The 24,638-nt window shown below is 39.6% G+C and overlaps 1 protein-coding gene across 2 annotated transcripts in view; it reads left to right on the top strand.

Annotated features, from left to right (window-relative positions):
• Positions 1-24,638, top strand: part of CSMD1 (CUB and Sushi multiple domains 1) — a 2,060,432-nt gene that overhangs the window by 1,403,386 nt on the left and 632,408 nt on the right. The gene's annotated exons all lie outside the window — the stretch shown is intronic.

Genomic DNA, 24,638 nt, shown 5'->3' with positions numbered 1-24,638 from the left:
GATAATGGATAGGCAGATGATCAGTGAAGAATTCTTAACAATGATGCGAACAGGATAGTTGAAGTATTTGGAGCAAAAACACTGTTTCTAAAAGCATCAAGACTCTTTTCAGTTCACCACAGGAATGCTGCAGATTTGGTATTTGGCACTAATGCATTACAAGCCTCCAAGTTTACATAAAAAATTAGTGTTGGTGTCTAATTTAATTAACTCACTTTGGTGCACTGCTAAACAAGAGCATTGTTTGATATGTAAAAAGACATCCGGGAAAGTGGGTAAATGGAGGACTCAGATCATCAGTTTCAGCCAAAAAATATGCTCCACAGGTGGGAAGGATGAGGGGTAAAGATGGTATGGAGGTCACCATTGTACTCCTCTGAACTTAAGGCTGACTATGTACAGGGTGACTCCTCTGCTGTAAGTTAGAATAGCCTACAGGCCATTATCTCTACTGTCCTAATGGGGCTGAAACCACAGCTGGGAACTGGCCAGGTATAGACAAGCCCTAGTCTTTCTTTTTTGCTACAGTCATTCTCTGTCAACAGCAAGAAAGCAGGTGGTATACAAAGTGCTTTGTTGGCTCTGAACCTCCTGTGGCACTGGAGAATGGAGTATCTACAGAATTAGGTATAGCAGAAGAGTGCCAATACATATTTCCACATGCTGTTTAGCTAATGTTAATGCTTTGCTGAATACACATTTAATAAGAGATGTTTGGAAATTAGCAATGCAAAAAGAAGATGTAGTGGTGATAACAGAGAACAAATTAGACATCAATTTGAAGTACAGTATGGGGACATAAAAGTCCATGTTATTATGGGCTGTATCATGACATGGAACAGATAGGTATTAATTTAACTCTAAAGGGTGTGAGTCGATAGAATAATATGTTGAGTTCTCAGTTAATTGTTCTCAAAAATGTGGAGAAATTGAAAGGAGTCATAAGTACCAATAATAATGATTAAGTTGCTGGAGGGATTTATTACTGAAGGAGGAAGATTGTTTAAAAAAAAAAATAAGGAAACAAAAAAAACCAGGAATGAAGGACAAGATCATTGCCAGTCGTGTTTAGGTGCACAAAGGAGTCTTTCTCGTCCCATACTTGTACTGTACCTTGAAGAGCACCATTCCTTGCCTTCTGTTAGAATGTCTAAATCTGCCCTGGACTCCCACTCTTTTCTGCTATACACTACTAAGTTGAGCACAGCCAGTGCACAGTGAAAATACACCTTGGTTTACCATTTTTAATGGTGTCATGGCTCCCACTGCTGCCATGGGTTTCAGATTATAATCCTTTTAAATGTCGATAGCATAGCTGAGTGATGACTAAAGAGGGAACATGCTAACTATCTGCAAATATTTAAGGGGCATAAAGAACAAGTTGGAAGTGGAATGGAGAATAATAAAATGAAATTATGTGAAGATATATAAAAATAGCCTTATAGGGAAGTTGAGAGAGATGTCACCAAGTGATCAGTTTTCTTCATTAATAGTGAAAAACAACTCCTAGATGTGGAAGACGCAACAAAATGATTTTATTTGTGCATGTTCTGCTTTTGTTAATCAGAGAGAGAAACATAAGATAATTTTCAAAAGTGCATGAGTAAATTAGGTTCTGAAGTCCCATTTTTGAAAGAGACTTACATACTTAGAAGCCTGATATCCATCAACTTTCAATGAAATGTAGGCTCCTCCGTGCTAAGTCACTTTTGAAAATGAGACTTCAGTTCCTAGGTCACTTGGTCACTATTTTAAAATTTAACTCATAACCCTAAAAAACAAACAATTGAACAAACAATACATTTTACAATACATTTTATGCAGCTGGTTTACACATCTTATGTTGCTGCAAATGTTTTCACTCTTCTCTTCAATGAAATAATATATTGTCACTGAGTTACCAACTCTTCACACTCAAAACTTTGAATACTTCTTTGATACTCTTCTGGTGGATGACTGCATACGTTTTGCAGTATTTTCAACAGGAAGTAACTGACAGTAAATCAACATTTGTACCTTGGTTTAAGTAGTCTTTGACTCTTGTTTCTTCTTATCTCTTTTCTCTGGTATTCCTATTGGCCAGGAAACCTAACTCAGCATTTCATTGAATGTTATTTCCCACCTCACTGTCACCAGTGGAAAAATGGTTCTAATGGGGCTGTAAGGTTAGCCAAACCCCTTTTTCCCCCTTGAAGCAATCATCTCAACATTTCATTACATCTCTGTTGTTTGAATCGGGGTAAATGTTATCACTGTTCCAAACCACCTAGTTTGAATATGAGTGAACAGGCTCCAAGACCATGCAAATGCCCTTTTGTAAACAACCACGAGGGGGTACTTATCCGGGGAAACCTCAAAGTTTCTTGTGCTCAGTCACATCATCTTTACGATGAATTTGAGAAGAGCTATCAAGAGTTCTCAGGCTATGGCTTAACCAGAGAGTTATAGGTAACACTGCATTGTCAAAAGGCCAGTGGGAATATTTCATACTATTGTAATAAATGTAAACCGAGAAAAGATAGGATCAGCAATGCAGAATTGAATGGCTACTGAGTGATGTTGCAGTTCTCTTCTAGAAGTTTGATTTTGTGTTTGTCAATTTCATGCACATTTCATATAGTTTATATATTCTTTTTAATAGTATCCATGAACTGTAATGTAAAATTTAAGGAACAAGACAAAGAATAGAAGCTTATTTCATAGAGTCACCTAAAATGTTTCTGTGGTGGTGGTGGTGGTGTTTTGTTATGCCTAAGCTGTCAGTCTAGTGGTTTTTGGGGGGTTATTTTAGACTTACCAGATAATATGCTGTAAAAAGTACATTTAGGTAAAGAACCCACGCTGGATACATTCTGGTGGGTGAGAATAGAGATGGTTTTTATTTTTTAACTTTGATTATAGTGAAAGTTTGTTAGATTGCCATGTTAAATAATGTTAACCTTTCAATGTTCTCAGGTTTTGAAGTTGAAAAGACTGGTGATGTAGTTCACATTGTGTCTTAGCTACTACCATTGCTTGGCTTAGGACACTTGTATTCGGTGTGAAATGAGAGAGCAGCCTGGTGTACACTTGGAACTAAACTAGTTCTTACGATTACAAAACGTAACATCTCTTACCATCTTGCTTTCCCTCTTCTGGCAATCTTTCTGTTGCTCCCTCTGGTATTCTCTTTCATGCATTAGTTACTCTCTCCTGGTCTCTTTGATTTGCATTAGATACAACAGTTTTCTGTTCTGAGCAGTGTGTGATGTATCACTGCACTAGAAAAAGATAAAAACTTGTTTTAAATGAAAGTTTTGACTATTCTGGAAACTGCAAACATTGTTGAAAGACCCTAAAATTAGTGGCTATATTTTATTGTTCACCAGAGATTTTGTAGTGCACTTTCAGATGATTCAGAAGCACTTAGATAAAGGTTTTGTACTGTATATAGGTCAAGTACTTAGGGTAAAATGCTTATTTCTCTCAGAGGCTGTGTTATATTATCATGAAAATTGAATAGTGTTCTTGATTTTTTTTTGTCCTGGAATCCCACAGAAATAGTTTTTGGCAGAGCCTAAAAAGTCATTGTATATAGCCTCAGTTGGAAACAGGAAAGCATGCACTGATACTTAATTGTGTGTATGTATGAGGATGCAGTACATCTAAAATCTGTGTGGACATATCACCTGCCGACTACTCTACCTCTATTTTGGTTTATTCTAACATTCCCAATCTCAGAGCACTATTGAACACCCACCATTAAAAAATCAAGCTACCAGATAAATATTTCTTCTTCCTCTTTTTCACCTCTCATATGTAAAATCTCCTCCAAAATCACACCTACCTGGTTTAGCCCTGATCCAGACATAACTCGTCCATGCATAAAAAATAGCATAACCTTAAAAGTCTGATGTCTTCTTGCATTGTGAAGATTGGAACAGAAACATTATACTTATAACCTTATAGAGAAGGGACAATTCTAAGATTCTCAGTAGAACCCAGCTCTATTTTTAGTCCCAGAAGATCACAACTGTTTAGTCTTGAACCTCTTCATCCTAACGTATTTCTATCTTGTCTGCCTGTCTAACACAGAAAGCTGTAAGAAGGCTGGTTGAAAAAGGATGGCATGGTTTTCAGTTCTCAGAGCACAAAAATGATTTCATTATGGTTTCATTCAATTGATGGAGTGGGATTTTTATTATTGTTATTTTTAGGGGCATGATTTCATGCAATAATGTTCTGTATCTTGAAGATGAGCATTAAAATCACAGGTGGACAAGCAGTATATTAAAGACCTTAACAACCAAAATTCTACAGTATTTTGTTTTAATCTTAATTTATTAGATGAATTGCAATAGTGTTGACATAGATCTATACAGGTAACACACTAATTTTGTATTGTATTCTGTACTATCTCTCCCCTCCCCCCATACTTTTGCTTATAATGGTGACTAGTTTTAAAGTTCACATTTATCCCAAATATGACCCGCAAAATTCTATCTCCCCAGAATTGTCCTGTTTTAGTGTTGGGACATTTTAAATTGAAATAACTTAAGCATAGAAAAAAACTATTATTTATTTTCTTCTATCATTTTCTTATATTTGGGAATAACTACTGTACAGATATGTAGTAAATGACCATCCTATCCCAGAGAGTTCAAAGTTAAAAAACACAGACATAACAAGTCAAAGATACAAATTATTTTAATTAAATTGTTGCTATATTTTCTAGGGGAAGGTGCAAAGATTAACGGAGTAAACTGTAAGGGCTCTGTGTGAAACTATGTAAGAGCAAAATTAAAATTTTGCAGATGATCTAAGCTTACCAAGGACATTTTGCATTGTATACTATTCTTGCTTTCTGCTTGCTCCCTGCGATATGCAGAGAAAAAGCAGTGGCAGTAGCATTGTTTTATTTAGTTGGAAGAAATGACAGTGTCTTCTGGCTTATAGCTGAAATGTAAACGTATTTTATATTAATAACGTACTTATTTCTTCTGAAGCTTCCGTTATATGCAAAATGATAGGCTTTTCCAGTGCTACATACATAATATAGTAAGGATAATGTTGTGGTATTTGCACTTGAACATAACGTACAGAATTTCTGGAGGTGATTCATTTGATGGGAGTAGTTTTGCAAGTCTGGAATGTTACTGGAACAGTTCAGTAACAACAGTATCATGCTCGTGTAATGGCTTCTACTTGCATAAAAGAAAAATAGCCTATGACGGTTTTAGGCTGATTCCCCCGAATTGGGCCCTGTGCCCACACCTAAGAGGGCCCCGAGCCCTAAAGAAGAGCGCCTAACTTAGGCACCTTTTTAATTTTTACTTACCTGATGGCGCTCCGGGTCTTTGGCAGCACTTCGGTGGCAGGTCCTTCAGTACCACAGAAGACCCAGAGTGCTGCCCGCTGAGTCATCCCTGCCAGGGCCCCATCAAAACTATTCGAATTGCTTCCTACTTCCTAAAGCCGGCGCTGCTCCTCTGCATATTCCTTGAGTGCCTACGCAGCCTATAGGCTTGCACTTGAATGTTGACTGGGAAAAGGAAAAATGAATTGTTTCTTAATGACTGTAAAGCATTGAAATACAGGTTTAAAAATATGCATGGAGCTAACTATCCTTATCATTAAAAGCTTCTGCTGCATATGGCTGTACATTTATAACATAGCACTGCCAAACAAAACAAGCATGCCACAGATGACATACAAAGATCCAAATAGGATTTACAATTGGTTGGAAAAAAATGGCATAGTGCCCTTCTGGATGGCAAGAAACGTCCTCCTTTTCTTAGAGGCAGTTCATATATTACAATGCTGATATTTATAGAGGAGGATTTTGGAGTTTTACCCTCAGAGGTAGTTATTTACAGAACTAGAGGCAGATTAAGAATCCCTACTCCAATAAGTATTCCATTTTAGCACTTTTATGTTTTAAAATATATGTTAATTCATAAGGGCTGAATCATGGCCCTTTGTAGCAGCATATAGACATAAAGGGGCAAAATCACAGTTAGTACCACTGGAGAGGATGAAGTTTCTGGAGAACCACTACATCTTCCCCCTGCACTAGTGAACTGGATGGTTTAGGGAATGGGCAGAATATTGGCTCTGTTCCTCCCAAACACATCTGGTGGCACAGCTACACCACCATCTCAAGCATATACTGTGTTTGGTCCAGATCCCACACATCATGCTCATTCCCTGGACTAGCAGAGTAATTAGTATGAAGACTGTTACTCTGTTAGTCATCATTCCTTCGCTAGCTTACTCTATGGTCTATGCAGGAGCATGCTGTCCCAAAACATAGGGCTCACTGGAAAGCCACTACTGAGTCTTCTTTTTTAAGATTTAAAGATATGCCCAGCTCTCATTGATTTAGTGCTAGTCTATTTTATGTAATATATTTTACATACAGAAACATTATAATAATTCACAGACAAAAAAAAAAACCTTTAATTAAGTTGAGTATGTGATGACATACACAGGGAAAAATTTAAAGATAATGCTGACAATTCATCCTTTATACATACCATTTTGAACCACCAAAATGATGCACTTCAGACCTGATGCATGGATGAAATACTGAGCTGATTATTTACCAGAAGATAAACTGCAGCAACTCAGAGTTATGTAAATCACTGTTTTGGCACCTTTTTAAAGGAATTATGTTTTTATTGGATACACCATTAACACTAAAGCACACATGCACTAACTCACTGTGTTAAAAACCTTCCTTATGACATTTTTAGTTGAAAAACTTAGTGAGCATGAAAAATAAAACTCCATTTTAAGTGCAATAAATCTTTTCTCCAATACACCCACAGGGCCTAGTGAACACTCAGACACTGCTAAGTTATTTAGCTATAAACCCTCTTTCTGGGGGACAGACGGACACACACACACACACCCTGTATAAAATTAGACCTTCATCTGGTCAACCCGTGTGTTGTTTTTTTTATCTGAATTGTTTTATCTGTCCATTTGTGATTGTAATCTCCTTGAATAAGAGACTATGACTTCCTCCTTGTATTGTATAGCATGGAACACAATGACAGTGCTCAACAGGTAAATTAAAACAAAAACACAAAATGCAAAACAAAATAAAAGACACCAAAGCAAGCAAAATGTACCTTGCATTCATCCTAAAGATTTCCAAATAAAGGTGGTGGACCACAAGGAGTGAATTCCAGAGCTGAGATCCATCAACTGAAATTTCTTTTCCAACTCAAGAGCTGGACCCATTGAGACTGAGAGCAAGAGGTTCCCTCCTCCCCCTCAGTGGCACTGCCACAACAGAGCAAAGAAGTAGTGATCTCTAGTTAGCCATATGCCAGGCTATTTAGGTTTTACAACTAACCAACACTTTGAAATGCACAACATGTAATATGCTAATATTGTCCTGTGCTAGCAAAAGCTTCTTGATGGACTTCAATGCTAGCCATAATGAAAGTGCATTTATCCTAGCCTGAATATGACAAAGACATAGATAACTACACCAATATCCACATCAGATATTTAATGTGGCAACCTCTCATCCTGCCAAAAATGGTAAAAGGCAGTTCAAGGTCACTACAACCATCCGAAAATCTAGAAGCAGCAAGAATAAAATAAGATGGTTAAATATTAAGAAAAGGGTGGCAAGCACCCTTTTAACTAAAAGAGAAGTAACTAAGTTCTGTCGCATCCTTAAGACACATTTCCATTCCCACAAGAATATGATCTGTATTAAGTTTAGTGATAGCCAAATTAACCCAGAACCCTATCTCAGATAGTCACTGGGAAAGCAGAGACTGGAGAATCAGGGTTCAGTGAAAATGAGACATAGTGTAGAGAGGAATATCAGCATACTGAAGTCCTGCAGTCCCAAGCATCTACGATCATCCTGTGTAGTCTTTTTCTACACATTGAATAGAAGAAGTTACAAAATGGAACTCTGAATGTGAGTTCCTTGGAGAAAATGAACAATTGTTCATCACAGTCATCTTTATCCTTCCTACAAGATTCTGAGTATATACTGCCCTCACCATCTCAGAGTTTCTTGGGACACTGATTTTGTGATCATGGAATTCTCTAAGATACCACAGAATTCAGCCTAGTTGCTTTAAAATTCAACCATTTTACTGCTGCAGATGCCCAGCATTTTGATTTGTGTCTTCCTGTTCAGCTGGAACCTGCCTCTAACTGCCTCTTTCTCTATACCTTTTCCCTCAAGTGGAAATTAATGAAAGTCAGCAGTGCAAATTCAGATCTCTCTTCTAATCAGATGGCAGGGAAGGGTGGTCAGGGAGCCAGAACAAGAGTCCAGTTTGCAGCCAAGGAGGACGGAGAGCAGAAATGCAGGCTGGACAGCTAGTCTTCCAAGAAAACAAAACAGCAGCTGAGTTTCTTAGAGAAACTAAGATGAACTGCTGAGGCTGATGACAAGCTTTCTGCAGGCATGCACAGGGCAGGGAATAAAGATTCTAAACCTGAACACCCACAGATGTGGCATAGCTTCTGTGGCCCACAGAGCTGACGTGTCTGGAGAGCACAGTGAACACGTTCAGCATTATAAATAATCACTGCTGAAAACAAATTGTACATCAATGAGTACTTTCAATTATGAGCTCTAGTCATGCATGTGTCTGGGTGCAAGAGGCATGGGAATGATGGGTATTTCATGGAGATACATACATTACCATTGCATAGACACTGCCTAGAAGAGATTGGCATTCAGTTAGTCAAGGAAATCCTTGAGCATTAAGGCCCAGATCAGGGGTCGGCAACCTTTGGCACATGGCCCATCAGGGTAATCCGCTGCTGGGCCGCAAGACTTTTTTTTTTTTGTTGATTGTCCACAGGCACATCCTCCTGCAGCCTCCAGTGGCCATGATTTGCTATTCCCAGCCAATGGGAGCCACAGGAAGCAGCAGCCATCACATCCCTGCAGCCTGCACTGCTTCCCGCAGCTCCCATTGGCTTGGAACGGCGAACTGCAGCCACTGGGAGCTGCGGGGAGTTGTGTCTGCGGACAGTCAGCATAAACAATATGTCTCAAGACCCGCCAGCAGATTAACCTGATGGGCCATGTGCCAAAGGCTGCCAACCCCTTGCCCCTATCATAAGGACTTAGGCACCTTACTCTCACTTTCGGTGTCTGAGGGCTTGGCTACACTCGAAACTCCAAAGAGCTGCTGCGGGAGCGCTCCTGCGGCAGCGCTTTGAAGTGCAAGTGTGGTCATGCCACCAGCGCTGGGAGAGAGCTCTCCCAGCGCTGCGCGTACTCCACCTTCCAGTGGGGATTAGTTTGCAGCACTGGGAGCTGTGCTTCCAGCGCTGGGGCACTGTTTAAACTGGGCTTTGCAGTGTTGTAACTTGCTGCACTCGGGGGGGTGTTTTTTCATACCCCTGAGCAAGAAAGTTACAGTGCTGTAAAGTGCCAGTGTAGCCAAGGCCTAAGTCAAAAATTTTGGTGCTGCTGAGATCTTCAAAAGTGCCACTTAGCTTCCATCTAACTCTGGAGGCATCTAAAAACCATCAGCACCTACATTTTCATCATAAAAGGAGTGTAGGCGCCTAAGTTTCTGCTGCTGAGCATGCACAAAACACTTCAGATTAGGTGCCTAGGCACCTAAGCCCCAGTGGCTATCTCAAACCAGTTAAAATCAGGCATTGCCTTGCCTGCAAAATCAAATCCTGTAGATAGTCTCAGCACATGCTTAATGCCACAAGAAATGGCCCGGGGGAGGCTGACTCCCTTAACCTTTTGGCCAGTGCTAAGTAAACTCACCTGGGACGTGGGAGATGCTAATTCAATTCCTCCCTTTGCCTTATAACAAGGGATTTCAACACGTGTTTCCCACTATTCAGGTGATTGCCTCAACTGCTGGGTTCTGGAACATTCTAATATGCCTCTCTTTCAGTGTCTCCTCATGAAGCTGTTCCACTATATTTAAATAATTAAATATGCATTGAGGCAGAGAGATAATAAAAGCAGCAAAGAATCCTGTGGCACCTTATAGACTAACTGATGTTTTGGAGCATGAGCTTTCGTAGGTGAATACCCACATCCGATGAAGTAGGTATTCACCCATGAAAGCTCATGCTTCAAAACGTCTGTTAGTCTATAAGGTGCCACAGGACTCTTTGCTGCTTTTACAGATCCAGATTCACACAGCTACCCCTCTGATACAGAGAGATAATAGTCCACTGGTTAGGGCACTTTCCTGCGGTGGGGAAACCCTTGTTAAAATCCATTTTCCTCAGCAGGCAGAGGAAAGAATGGAAACCAGAGTCTCCCAAACCCCAGGTAAGTGCCAAACCACTGGGCTATAGGTTATAAAGGCAGAATAGGCTCCCCCCAGCCCTTGTGGTCCCTGCCTTGAGCATTTTGTGTGGAGTCTGGCAGCAGCACATACCTTTCTTGAAAGAAATGGTTTAGGTGCACAGACTCCAGGAAAGGGTTCCGAGCTGTGGATCACCTTCTTAGGCATTCATATCTCCCCATGCATTATATAGGGAGCCTGGATGCCTAACTCAGGGTTGTGGATTCCACAAAGTGGCAGAGTGCATAAGAGAAAGATTGGTTTCCTTAAGGAAATGGGTCCTTTAGGGGCTGCCTGAATAAGCTAGGTGCAGTATGTCTGCACTACAGAATTATTCCAATTTTACATAAACCGGTTTTGTAAAACAGATTGTATAAAGTCGAGTGCACGCGACCACACAAAGCACAATAATTCGGTGGTGTGCATCCATGTACCGAGGCTAGTATCTATTTCTGGAGCATTGCACTGTGGGTAGCTATCCCATAGCTATCTCATAGTTCCCACAGTCTCCCCCACCCGCTGGAATTCTGGGTTGAGATCCCAATGCATGATGGTGCAAAAACAGTGTCACGGGTGATTCTGGGTAAATGTCGTCACTCAATCCTTCCTCCGTGAAAGCAATGGCAGACAATCATTTCGTGCCTTTTTCCCTGGATTGCCCTGGCAGATGCCATAGCATGGCAACCATGGAGCCCGTTTTGCCTTTTGTCACGGTCATAAACAGATGGTTAAGGGTTAATGTCTCTTTTACCTGTAAAGGGTTAAGAAGCTCAGTAAACCTGGCTGACACCTGACCAGAGGACCAATAGGGGGACAAGATACTTTCAAATCTTGGTGGAGGGAAGTCTTTCTTTGTATTTTTTTTTGGTTTTTGTTCGTTGTTCGCTCTTGGGGCTAAGAGGGACCAGACGTACACCTAGGCTTTCCCAGTCTTTCTGAATCAGTCTTTTATGTTTCAAAATTGTAAGTCATAGCCAGGCAAGGCAGATTAGGCTTATGTTTGTTTTCTCAACTTGTAAATATGTCTTTTTTGCTGGAAGGATTTTTACTTCTGTTTGCTGTAATTTTGAATCTAAGGCTAAGGGGGGGAGGTCCCTCTAGTCTATATGACTCAGAGTACCCTGTAAAGCATTTTCCATTCTGATTTTACAGAGATAATGTTTATCTTTTCTTTCTTTAATTAAAAGCTTTCTTTTTAAAAACTTGATTGATTTTTCCTTGTTTTAAAATCCAAGGGATTGAGTCTAAACTCACCAGGGATTGGTGGGGGGGGGAAAGGAGAGGGGAGGGTTAATTCCTCCTTGTTTTAAGATCCAAGGAGTTTGGATTGGTGTGAAGCCTCTCAAGGCAACCCAGGGAGGGGAAAGTTTAGGGGGAAAAGGAGGGGAATGGTTAATTTCTCCATGTTTTAAGACCCAAGGTGTTTGGGTCTGGGTTCCCCAGGGAAGGTTTTGGGGGAACAGAAAGTGTGCCAGACACTAAATTCTGGCTGGTGGCAGTGTACCAGACCTAAGCTAGTAATTAAGCTTAGAAGTGTTCATGCAGGTCCCCACTTCTTGTACTCTAAAGTTCAAAGTGGGGAAAAAACCTTGACATGGTGAGCAGTGGTTTGGGATTTTTAGGAACCTAAAGCCAGTGCGGGATTTTTTAGGAACCCAAACCCAGTAGGTTTTTTTTTCTCTCCTTTCTAGCTGCTTGGAAAGCAGCCTGAGGGCAGTGGTGTTAAGTTTTTAACAAAGGTCTTTGTTAAGAGGAGGCTTCAAGCTGTGAGCCAGCAGACAGCCAGCAAAAGGCATTTCTTTCTTTCTACCTCTCGTCGGGGAGGAGTACAGAAACCGGTTTAAAGATCCCTTTATATCGATATAAAGGGCCTCGTTGTGTGGACGGGTGCAGGGTTAAATCAGTTTAACACTGATAAATTCAGTTTAAATACATAGTGTAGACCAGGACTCAGCATCAAACTCTGCTGAGCTCTCTGAGGGACATGTGAAAATCAGACATGCCACACTCCTCAGCAGGTAGCCTATTAGATGAGGCTAGGGCTGTCAGTTATTCACTGGAGCCTGCCATACATTGCGTGTGTCATAATCCTATAAGGATTTCTGCCTTGTAAGTAGGCTTGGCAGAATTCAATTTTATTTTTTTTTTATAATGCTGATGGAGGGATGGTCTAGATCATACTTAGTCCTGCCTCAGAGCAAGGGACTGGACTAGATGACTTATTTAGGTTCCTTCCAATCCTACATTTCTATGACTCTATAATATCAATGGTTATTTTTAATCATTTTTATCAAATTAAATTTTTCACATTCGTGTAAAATTATGGGTTTTGTGCTCCTCCTGCCCATTTTTAAGTTTAAGCAATTGCAGGAAATTATGGCAGGGTCAGAATTATTTAATGACAGTAAATGTTGAGATTAAAAAAATAAAGTTTTATAGCTGTTAAACACAAATTGTCAACATTACAAGTCAAACTATATGAAGTAAATATCCTTAAATCAAACTCTAAGTTCTCAAGCAACACTTTTCTTACTTTGCTTATCTCTACATTTAGATCATAGATGGAAATTATTTTTTCCATCTCTTTCTGTATGTACTGGGGAGTTTGAGAGGGAGATCTTCTAGTGAAACCAGAGCAAACACTAACTCTTGGGATGAAGGAGCTTGTCTGTCTATTTTTCCTTTTGGCTTGCTTATAGTTTATGTTGTGGTTTGTTGAGGATTATGTTTTTGGGGACTATGTGGAAGTGGGAGCCAGAGACCTACTGTCTGCAAACGGAGTGTGCACTAGCAAGGCTTTATTTCCCTGTCCTTTTTAACTTTGATCGCCCTTTCTCTGTGTGTTAACAAAGGGGCAGGGCTGACCTAGGAGGGAAGGACTTAAAAGTCAGATGAAAGTGACCATGGGGAGCTGATGAACAGGGGAGTTTGAGAGGGAGTTTGTAAGAGGAAGAAAGAATAAAACCACCATGGTTTAGAAAGGCCATGTCACCAATGCCAGCACTGTTCTGGTTCCTGCATCTGTGTCCAGACAGACAACCTGTCCGTGGATGCTAGGTTCTGGTGTGCATTTGCAGAGATTGTGGCCTGAATTTCCCTGTCATAGAATGCCAGGCTGGAGAGATCACACAGAGTGTGAGGGACCTACTGGTAGAATCTCTCAAGAAGTGGGTGGAGGTGTCTAAGGTGAGGAGCATCCACACACATGAGAAATTAAATGAAAATATGCATATGGAGACCTCCAAATTTGAAGAAGCTGAAGAGGATTTCAGTGGCACCACCAGGGGTTGAAGAAATGGCTCCTTTGCAGAGAGGAAGCTGGCTGCTGGCTACTTCTGGCTGCAGGCAATGATCCATTCCTGCTCCCAAACTATCATCCATAGAGAGAAACTATATGCTGTATTGGCAACAAGAGATCAGGATTCTCCCCAAAACTAGAGGAGAATCCATGTACCCCCAAGCCTAGGAGGGTCAGAGCGACTGTTACCAGGAGGAAACAAAAGGTGATGATGGTTGATGATTCCCTTTTAAGGGGAATGATCTGGCATCCTGTGAGGTGTGCTACCTGCTAGGGGCCCATATCGGAGACATTACAGAAGGATTGCTGAGAATCATCCAGGCCTCTGACTACTAGCATGTGATGGTTATCCAAAGTATGACCATGAGCAAATCAAAAGTCACAACAAGGCTCTGGAAATGAGAGTGAGGGAGTTGGGGGCTCAGGAATGTTCTCATTGATCCTTCATTCAAGAGTAGCGGCCCAGTCAGATACAGACACATATTAAAAGAAAATGAATGGATGCTGTCACCAGGAGGGCTTTGGCTCTCTCAACCATGGGATGCTGTTACTACACAAGGAACTGCTGAGCAGAGATGGAGTTCGCCTCTTAAGGAAGGGGAAGAGTATCTTCAGGTATAGACTGACTAACTAGCTATATGGGCTTTCAACTAGGTTTGATGGGGCAGGAGACGAAACCTACAGGTAAGTCCAAAACATGAAGAGCAGAGTGAGGGGGTTCAGAGGAAAGCAACAAAAATGCTTACAGGTGCAGAAAACATGACCTACAAGGAAAGATTGAAAGAAATGACTTTGTTTAGTCCAGAGAAGAGAAGACTGAGGAGGTGACATGCCTTGAGGAGGGGACATGATAACTGTCTTTAAGTATGTAAAAGGTTGCTAAAAAGAAAAAGGTGATAAATTCTTCTCCCTAACCATTGAGGACAGGACAAAAAGTAATGGGCTTAAATTGAAGCAGGGGATATTTATGTTAGACATTTCGAAAAAATTTCTAACCGAAAGGATAGTTACGCACTGGAACGAGTTACTTAGGGAGGTTGTGGAATCTCTGTCACTGAAGGTTTTTAAGAACAGATTAGACAAACACCTGTCAGGGATAGTTTAGATAATACTTAGTCCTGCCTCACTGCAGGAGACTGGATTGGATGACCTATCAAGATGCATTCCAGTCTGACATCTCTGAAATCTATGAAATTGACATTTGCCTACTTTTACCTGTACAAATCTAATCCTTTCAAGCCTAGGCTTCAGCCATTTTTTTTTCAGCCTTATGTGAGGGTAAATCTCTCCATTTACAGGAGACAAGAACAACTGCCCTTGGTGAGCCCTTTGTATATTGCAGATGAAAGTACCGAGAAGGTTTTATCAGAGAGAACTATAACTATGTACCTGGACTGTCATAGGATTATCAAAGGCAATTTAATCATCAAATATCAGTTTTGCTAAACTTTCTGAGTAAATATTAAAACTCTTATTTTTTTTATAGAAATTATAGCCACATCTAATGAAAACAAAACGTTTTTATTGTTTTTTTTTTTACATTTTTAAAACTGGTATTAGGATCCCGTTTTTCTGTACCTCTGCCTGTACAGCCAGATGTCTTAATCGCTATGAGTCCTATTGTACAGGGCTCAAAAAGAGACATTAAAAAAACCTCTGTGTTACTTATAACTTTCTGTACCTAAAATTCCACACATTTGGAGTCTGAAAGTATACTTGACCTTTTAGGGCTGGAGGGAGGTGAGTGCTGTAATAAAGGATTCACTCTTCCCTGGTAGTATATTGTAGTTTAACAATACATTATTTCTTAATCTGATTAATGAACCAGATTCTGATTAATGGACTATCCATGTAGTGTTAGAAACCAATGGTGAGAGTTCCGCTGGAGACTGAGAATTTTACACTTTTCCAATAAAGTTTGCATTTCTAGGGCTTCAAAGTCATGCCATATAAGACTTTACACATGCTTTTAGTGCAAAATTCACCATTGTGCCATTTTCACCACTATACAGCACTGTTTTTGTTTTTTTTCCCAGGATGGTGGAGATGGGACAAGAAGGAAATATCTGTCTATCAGACTTCTGTTTTAAATAGCATCTGTTTGAAGCTGCTCACAGTTTTGATCAAAGGTGCATGATAAATGCAATCTATTGTGTGGTTCTGAAATTTAGCATTTGCTTTCTCTGAAAGTGACAGGAAAAAAGGATAGAAACAGGATAGGGAAAAAAAGAAGCTCAGAACCAAAGCAGCAAATTTAAAAGGAAAACCCCACAGTAATAGTAAAGATATTCTAATCATTAAATTTAATTACAAAGAAGAGTAAATCACACACAAAATGTGTTTTTAAATTGTCTAAGAATAAAAAAGAATGATCAAACAGGAAGCTGTTAACTTGACAGTTTGATAACACAGAACAGGACTAAAAGAATTAGCCTAACCATGTGAAAGCCTTTGAATTAAAATGAGAGTGATACATTCTGCCTAAATCCAGAGGAAAATGAATTAACTGCAAAACCATGCTCATTATGTATTCTCCTGACCAATATACAACATTTCAAATTGTGTCTTTGGATGGGCTTTGTGCTTAAATAAGTGCAGAAAAAGGAGCAAATCTCACAAGGACTTCTTGGAACTTCAGTTTGTATACATCTGAGCTTGAGTCAACCAGATGTGTGCAAAGGGTGTATAAATTTCAGGTCTCTACACCTGTAGCAGCCACTGTGCTCTCAAAAGTATTTATCCCTTATGGACAGTAGGTTTCAGTACCATCTTTGCTCTCCCCACAGATTCTGCCAGAAGAAGGCAGGTATAAATTTTTGCAAAAACTCCATGCCAGCCAGTGAAGGCTGCTGAGATGATATTCTTCCTGAATTGTACTGGCTGTCACCAGGTCCGCAATGGAAATTTCTGGGTACCAATGATATAAGGGAATCAGGCCTAGCTGTCTTTTGTTTCTGCCTTCCTCATTTTTAAATTTGTTTTTTTTTCCCCCAGGGGAATAACTAGATAGGCAGTAGTACTACATAAAAGGTTTTGGAGGCTGTAGTGGATCACAAATTTAATAGGAATTCACAGTGTGATGCTGTTGCAAAAAGTAAATGTTAATCTGAGATGTATTGAAATGAGTCAAATATAAGATATGGGAAGTATTGTTCTCCTCTACTCCGCACTGGTGACATCTCAACTGGAGTACTTTGTCCAGTGTTGGGCATCTCACTTCGGGACAGAAGAGAACAAATGAGGGTGGGGGAAGAGTCCAGAGGAGAGCAACAAAAATTATGAGGAGGTTAGAAAAGAATATATGAGGAAATGGTGAAAATATTGGGCATTTTTGGTCTGGAGAAGAGAATGGGGGGCAGGAGAGAGGGATATGAGATGTCTTCAAATATATGAAAGGTTCTTATAAACAGGGTGGTGATCAGTTTTTCTCAGTATCCTCCAAGGGTAGGACAGGAGGTGATTGACTTAGTTTGCCACAAGGAAAATTTGTTGGGTGTTAGGAAAGACTTTCTAAGTGTAAGGACAGTTAAACACTGGAACAGGTTACCTAAGGAGGTTGTGGAGGTTTTTAAGAGCAGGTTATACAAACACGTCAGGAATTCTTTGGTATACTTGGTCCTGCATCAGCATTGGAGATGCGGTGGGGGGGGAATGGACTCGATGACCTTTCCTCCCAGTCTTACATTACTAGTATTTCAGTTAATGATTCCTTGCCCAGCCTTTTTTTTTTTAATGGAGTCTAAGACCTTGTCTGCACTAGGAAATTAGGTTGGTATAACTATGTCACTGAGGAGTGTGAAAAATCCACACCCCTGAATGACACAGTTAAACCAACCTAAAACATGGTGTTGACAGTGCTAGGTCAACAAGAAGTCTCCTGTTGACCTAGCGACTGCCTCTCAGGGAGGTGGATTACCTATGCTGACGGAATAGATACTTCACTGAAGCATGACAGCAGCTCAGATGTACCAGCCTCATTTTAAGTGTAGACAAACCCTAAGTCTGGAATCCTAGTACAGAGGTTGTATAGCTGCCAAAACAAATCAGAGAATAGACTGCTCAATTCTTCACCATTAATATTGGCAACACTTAATCTTTTCAATGTATATTTGCTATATGAGTGCCTTATTACAAACCACTACTGTAAGGCAGTGAATAATGGGTTATTCTGCACTAAATAGTTCAGAGGTATTGGGATATCCAGCTGGAGGGCTGGCTACTCTCTCTCCATTCACCTAACTGCTCTGAAAATGATTCTTTCCTCTTTAGTTTTTGAATCCTTCATGAAGCCCTTTCTCTAGACTGATATGCTATTGGAACTCAATGTTTTTGCTGAAACTGTCCCGTCGTTCTTCATTCCAATATTGTTTAACTCTGCTGGGAGACACAGCTCTCTCACAAATAAGTTTTTTGTATTTGCTGCTAGACCCAACAATGTGTTAGGTAATTGACAGATATGGAGTTGGGTTTCCTGCACCAAAAGTGTTTACATTTGAAATAGTGTATGAAGCAGATGGATGAGGAAGGGGAATAACTAAAATCATGTAATTTGAATGGAGAGGTTAAACATACATCTGGCTAGTTCCATTATTTTCAAATGGACTTGGAATTTTTTTAAAAGGTCATTCAAAACTTCTATGTTAATTCAGGATGGTCTGTGGCTATAATTTTATGAATCTTTTAATATATTTTAAGTAAGGACTTAGTGGAGGAGAGGTTCCAATAAATCCTTTAAATAAATTTAACTAAAGAAGATTATTAATCATGATGCTTTGTATCTGATATAATGTTTTTGGTTGAACACATTTCAATTATATATCCTCTATAACTGTCATGCAACTGAAAAAGTATTTCATCTCATACTGCTACCTATGGATTTGGTATTCTGTTTTGTTCTGAGCCATGGATTTATTGGAACTTCTTAAGTGATACAAAGAATGCCAGAAATACAGGAAACAGACATAGTCTTCCTCAATTTCCTCTAACTGGGCCACCAGCGGAAGAACCACCTCCAGGGATGAGACAGTAGTTCACTTTCCATGCCATATGAAGCCTTGGCATCTCTGCTAAGCTTGCTAAAAAAGGCGTGAATTGGTGATACGGCTTTTGTAATATAGACTTCTTTGAAATAAGAATTTAACTGAGATTACCAAATAATTCCTTATTAGCCCCATCAAATGATTGTTAGTCACTATCCTCCTTATGTCATACTCAAACCCGTAACTTAGAGGTAAATGGCTCCAAGTCACTTTAGCAATCTCTGAAGTTATCCATGCCATTAAATTTGTGTGTGTGTCAGTGCCGAATGTAAGTATGTAAAATTATACCAAGATGTTGGAAACTGAGTAAATAAAACAGTACTGAGATCAACTGATCTCTGCTATGATAAAATTGACCATAATACCTTAAGAAGATTGAGAATACTATAGCACACTGGTGAACAGATTTTATACGCTTTCTGACCTTTTGATAAGGAATGCAGCAACTTGGATCCAGTATGCTCAGATCAAATTCAATGTTATTATAGTAGTGTTTCTTATCACTGATGATTCTCCATGTCCTGCTGTCACTAATAGTATAGTTCCTCTTGTAAAATTTTGTGAATTCAGTGCTTGGGATATTGCTATGATTATTTTGAAATTAAATCCCACCACATATAATCCTGATCCTTGTCATACCAAATGCCACAAAGAATGTCTTGACTTCAATCCTTGTACTCCTACTACTTATCAGAAAAAAGATAGTGACTCTAGTAATAAACAAGTGCTTTCTTGGATATTGATATAGAGAATAATTCTAGACCTATTTCTAATCTAGAGTTGTTGCTGTCCTTTAATTCATTTTGTTCCACCTCCTCAACTAAAATTTTTAAATTTGTGGAATTTGTTTACAGCAAATTGAATTAATTTTTGAGGTGAACTAATTTCAGGAAGGCTTTGAAGGATGTGTTTAATAACAGCTTTTGGACTAAATTACCTAGGCAGTGTCTTACCGAGTCTTGACCTAAATTGCTTGTCATGACTGCTTGCTCCTGTGCATGTGTGTGGGCGGGGAGGAAGGGAGGAGTGGGGGCACTTCAGTGCAGCAGACTGGAAATTCTGGAGAAGGCAAAAAATGTGGAAGATTTTATGGAATTAAGCATCACAGTAAATAATATAATCAGCATTGTATTCTTCGTACTATATAATTTGATATTCAATTTAGTGCATTTTATACCCAGCTTAAATTTTGAAAACTCTTAACTGTAGTTGTAGAAGCTGTAACAAAAAAGTTGGAATTTATGGAAGCTGGGTAGAGAATTGTTAGGGCTTTTATCATCAGTGGAGGCATGAAGATCAGCTTGACATTGAGGAGTTTTTTAGTGAAACTTTTCAAAAGCATTTATGTGATTTAGAATTATGAGTCCTGCTGACTTTCATTAGCTGGATATAGCTGTTGAAATGATCAGCAGTGAAATAGTTAATTGTTAAATAGTTAATTTCCTTGAGGAGAACTGCTCCATTGCACACCTCTTATTTGTTTTCAAACTGACACTCAGGAAAGCATTATTGCATAAGCGTACACTTGATTCTGGTATGGAAGGTTTTATTTGTTAACACAATTAGTAGACAGTTTCTGGTTTTGAAATGAAGGCTTAGATTCTGGAGCACAGTTTGGCAAGGAGTAGATTCAGTGATAAGTTCTACATATGTGGACTAGGAAGGGCCCTGTCTGTAATCATAAATATTATACTTTATAGGTAGGGAAGGAGTCTGGGTACTTCAGCATATGGGATCCATCAGAACATCTTATAAAGTTTATTGAATCACGAAGAACTCCTTAAACTAATTTTCCTTCTATTTAAAAATAAAGTGTCCAGATAGTTATATTTTTGTAGTAATTTCTCAAAGTACATTAGGGTGCCTATACATTAAAATTTAAATCTGTTTCTTTTCTGTTTTTCCTTTTCTCGTTACATGCAATCATTGTTTTTAATTGTAAATTTGCTGATGTGTGCCAGGTAGATAGCATTATTATTTTTGTTTTATATTACTAAAAGCATTTGTACATTTGGTTTGGTATTAGTGTTACATTTTTGGTTTTGTTTTTTGGGAGGAGGAGGAGGGAGAAAAGAGCAAGATACATTTTAAACATTTATGACAAAAGTAACATTAAATTTATGTAACCCACAAACCTTCTGGATGTGGTGTTCTCTGCCATCTAGTGGCACCAAGACTGCTTAGAGAGAGGCTCATACATTTAGGTCCAGAGATCCCAGATTCGATCCCGCCTGCTGACAACTAGAGTATGTCAGCATTACAAGTGGGGGGAGGGGTAAAAACACCATGCTCACTCTGCTGGCTCAGATCCTGCTGGCCACCTACTCACCTGCCTCTCCACTGTGATCTCTGCTAGTGAGTCCCTTAGTGGTTTTTTTAGCTCTGGGTTGGCTGGACAGCAGGACAGTCCTACCACAAGTGATTTCAGCTCTGTGATTTTCAGCTTTGGGAAGAAACACAGTCCCACCACAACTGATTTTTATCTCTGATTAAGCATTTAAAAAAACAAGGGCTCATAATGAAGCCTGTTTAGCTCTTTCTTTGAATGGTGGGAAGGAACAGGTTAAACCAGACCAGGGGGAACCCTTGGGGAGGGTTCATAGACTCCTGGCTGGGACCCCATCCCCCACCCCTCTTACTTTCACAGGGCTCTGGCATTTGAGCCGCTGGCTTAACAAGCTTATTTCAGCTGAGGGTGATTCCCCCCCTCATTTGTGACAGGTTTAGCACAGTCCTGCTTCCCTCTATTCTTACAATAATTACAACATTGGTAACAAGCATTTCACTACCCCTGCATTCAGTACTAAAGTGATTTGTAACCCAGCACCAGCCAAAGTTAATTACTTTGAGCAAAATACCACTCTGTCTGCTGGATATCTAAGCAGAGCAGGAGCAGACTCTATTGACTTGAACAGGGCTTTGGAGCTGTGCTCCAGCTCCGCTTCAACTCCAGGCAAAAACCTGCAGCTCCACTGCTCTGGAGCTGCTCTGGGCTCCAGCTCCGGGCTCCTCTCCAAAGCCCTGGACTTAAACACACCCAGAGTCTCTCCCCACTCCCAGCTAGCTGTCAGATGTGAACCTTGTAGAGTTTGGGGGAGAACAGGTTGAAAAGGAATCTCCTACAGATCTACACATCCATCTCTACTATCTGGGCCTCTTTCCCATATAGGGGCTCTCTCTCTAGCTTCTCAGTTATTTCTGTACTCCCCCTCTCCCCCAATACATTTTGCCAGATGTTCCAGAGACTTAGCAAAGTAGTGGAGATGGGTGTCAATTCTTCTGAGGATGGGCTGAGAGAAGACGCAGAATCTTTAGCAAAGCAGGAAAATAATGAAGGTTTCTATTAATTGTGTGCTAGGAGTGAAGCCCAATAATTCCTAGTACAGTTTCTACAGACCCTGTGGTGAGATGAGTGGCTTAGGGGAACAAATTAGGCCAATTGTGAGTGTGAAGGCTTCTAACCAGTTTCCTAACTGCATCAATAACCTCAGTCCATGTTCATGAATTGTTTTGCCTTTAGCTGAGATTTGCAAATGCATAAGCAGTGACTCTGTGGCTGTTCTGGGGCTCAAGCACCAACTGAAAAAAATAGAAGGTGCTCAGCACCCACAGGGCCAGATTAATCTTTTGTGTGCCCTGGCACCTGGACAATGGCCCCGCCCCCCAGCTCTGCCCACGCTCCGTCCCAAGGCCCTGCCCCCACTCGCCCTCTTCCTCCCTTGGCTCTGTCTGCCTCACACATGGTGAGCGTGGGGGGGAGGGGAGGGAGGAGCAGAAGGGGAAGATGCATGGAAAGGAGCACCCACTGGCAAAAATAAGTCAGTGCCTGTGTGCAAATTATCATACTCCAGGCTGGTTGAATGGTATAATGGTGAAATATGAATATTTCATACATTTCTATTTTTTGCCCTATATCTCAAGTCCTCACGTGTTGCTATCTTTCTGTATTAGGAGTATCTTCAAAGGACAATTACTGTCACTGCTCAAATAACCAAGAAAGCAGCACAAAACATTTCAGTCATCACTCTCAGTGTGCTATTTTTGCACTACAACCAAACTATACCAGACTGAGATGGGATATCAGGCTTGAATTCATGATCATTCCACTTCGTAATGCTGAATTTTGACCAGAGGGCACTGAAGAAGTGCAGGCAATACTTGCATATTTCCCTGCTTCCTTTTAGTTTGTGTTTTGCACAAATACTAACAATTATGTCTCTTTATACCAAAGTTTGTGTTCAGACTGTAGGTATGAAAGCTGAGTCAAGATCCTTTTCTTTTTTCTTTGTCTTTTCTGAAAAGACAACTTATTTTATTTTATTCCCATATATGGCTGTTTATTTTCATATAAGATAGCCTGGAAATTTGAGAGTATTCTTCCTTTAATCTTACCTCATAGGTAAATATAAAAGTATAAAAACAGATAATGGCCATGGAATACATGTGTGTCAACTCTGATTCACTGGGCTGATTACAACTCAGGCTAATTGTGACCAAAAGTAAGAACATACAAATAGCCATACTGGGTCACACCAAAGGTCCATCTAGTCCACCTTCCAATGCCAGGTGCTTGAGAGGGAATGAACAGAACAGGTAATCATCAAGTGATCCATCCTCTGTCGCTCATTCCCAGCTTCTGGCGAACAGAGGCTAGGGATACCATCCCTGCCCATATTGGCTAATAGCCAAGTGGTCACCATGTGATGCTTAGTTAGTGCCCTATATAAAATTGGTTTGATATTAGCCAATTTCTAATAGACGGGTGTCTACACCACAACAATTTACATCTCAGTCAGTGCTCATTGGTATGTGTTTGCATAATCAGAGTACATAGACAGGTTTGAACATGCATTGAATGTATTTCTCTAGAGTTAGTGCCACCACTTCCCTTTTCTGGTCACAGAGTACTAGATCAGTGTGGAGAAATTGTGACTGCCTTTTTCTGTGTTGTCTTTTCTGCAGGTAAATAAGATTTTCCAGACTTCAATCTTGAACAAGTGTTAATTTCACTAAAAATTAAAAATATATAAATGCAGTGACTGTGTCTCCAGACAAACCTACATGCCTGAAGAAAAGGCAATGAAGCTTTGATTTCTTAATCTTTTCTTTACTAGCTTCACCCAAAGTTCTAACTGATATTTTACTGTCTTCACCAATAAGTATTTTAAGCTTGATTGTTTCCTTTTGACTTTGTTGTTAGTTTGGTCTTTTAACCTGAGAAGAGAATAAAAGAACCTGCAGATCTAATAAAACAGATCAATCAAAAGAGCTTTCAGGGTTGGTGATTTTAGGATTTTTTGCACTTTTTTAGAAATGCACCTTGTTATATGATGCAAATTAGTTTTTTGATGGCCAGATGTTTAAAAAGAAATAGATTCAACATCCCAGAGGATAAAACAAGAATACAATACTGAGTTGGAGGGCTGGAGGACAACCGTCACTAAATGAAAATGGATTGTGTGAAGGAAAGCCAGAGAGGATAAGCTATTTGTGAATTACAATCTTTAAATATAGCAGGTGTTTTTTTGATTTACAGTTGCAATATCCAGGACAAGAATTAACTCAAGCTTATTAAAATAAGCCATTTCTCCCTATAGATAATGTTAGAAAATAGCTAACTAGAAATTCTATTCTCTGGTCATAGATTATGTGAAATTTGTTAACCAGTATAGGTGATATAGATTTATACTGTGAATGGGTCTGTCTCCTTTAATAACCAGGCTGAAATTCAATGTCATGAATTAAATTTAATATATTATATACATCCATTTGTTCTTTGTGTGTGCTTCAACATTTCATGAGTTTTATATATAAACAATAATGATACAGAGATTAGGGAGGATCATGAATAAATAATGAAATGCATACATAAAGAAAAGGAAAATAAATTAGTTGAAAATATATAGTTAAGCACTCAATAAATATTAAAGTAATGTAAAAGAGGTGCATTTGTAAACTTGTAAGCACTTAAAAATGAGTTCCTCTTTGCTCTTCATGGACATAAAAGATCTG

This window comes from Gopherus evgoodei, chromosome 3 (assembly GCF_007399415.2).
Source record: "Gopherus evgoodei ecotype Sinaloan lineage chromosome 3, rGopEvg1_v1.p, whole genome shotgun sequence".
Lineage (NCBI taxonomy): Eukaryota > Metazoa > Chordata > Testudines > Testudinidae > Gopherus > Gopherus evgoodei.
Note: the sequence above shows the minus strand (reverse complement) of the source record. Positions and strands in the feature narration are given on the sequence as shown.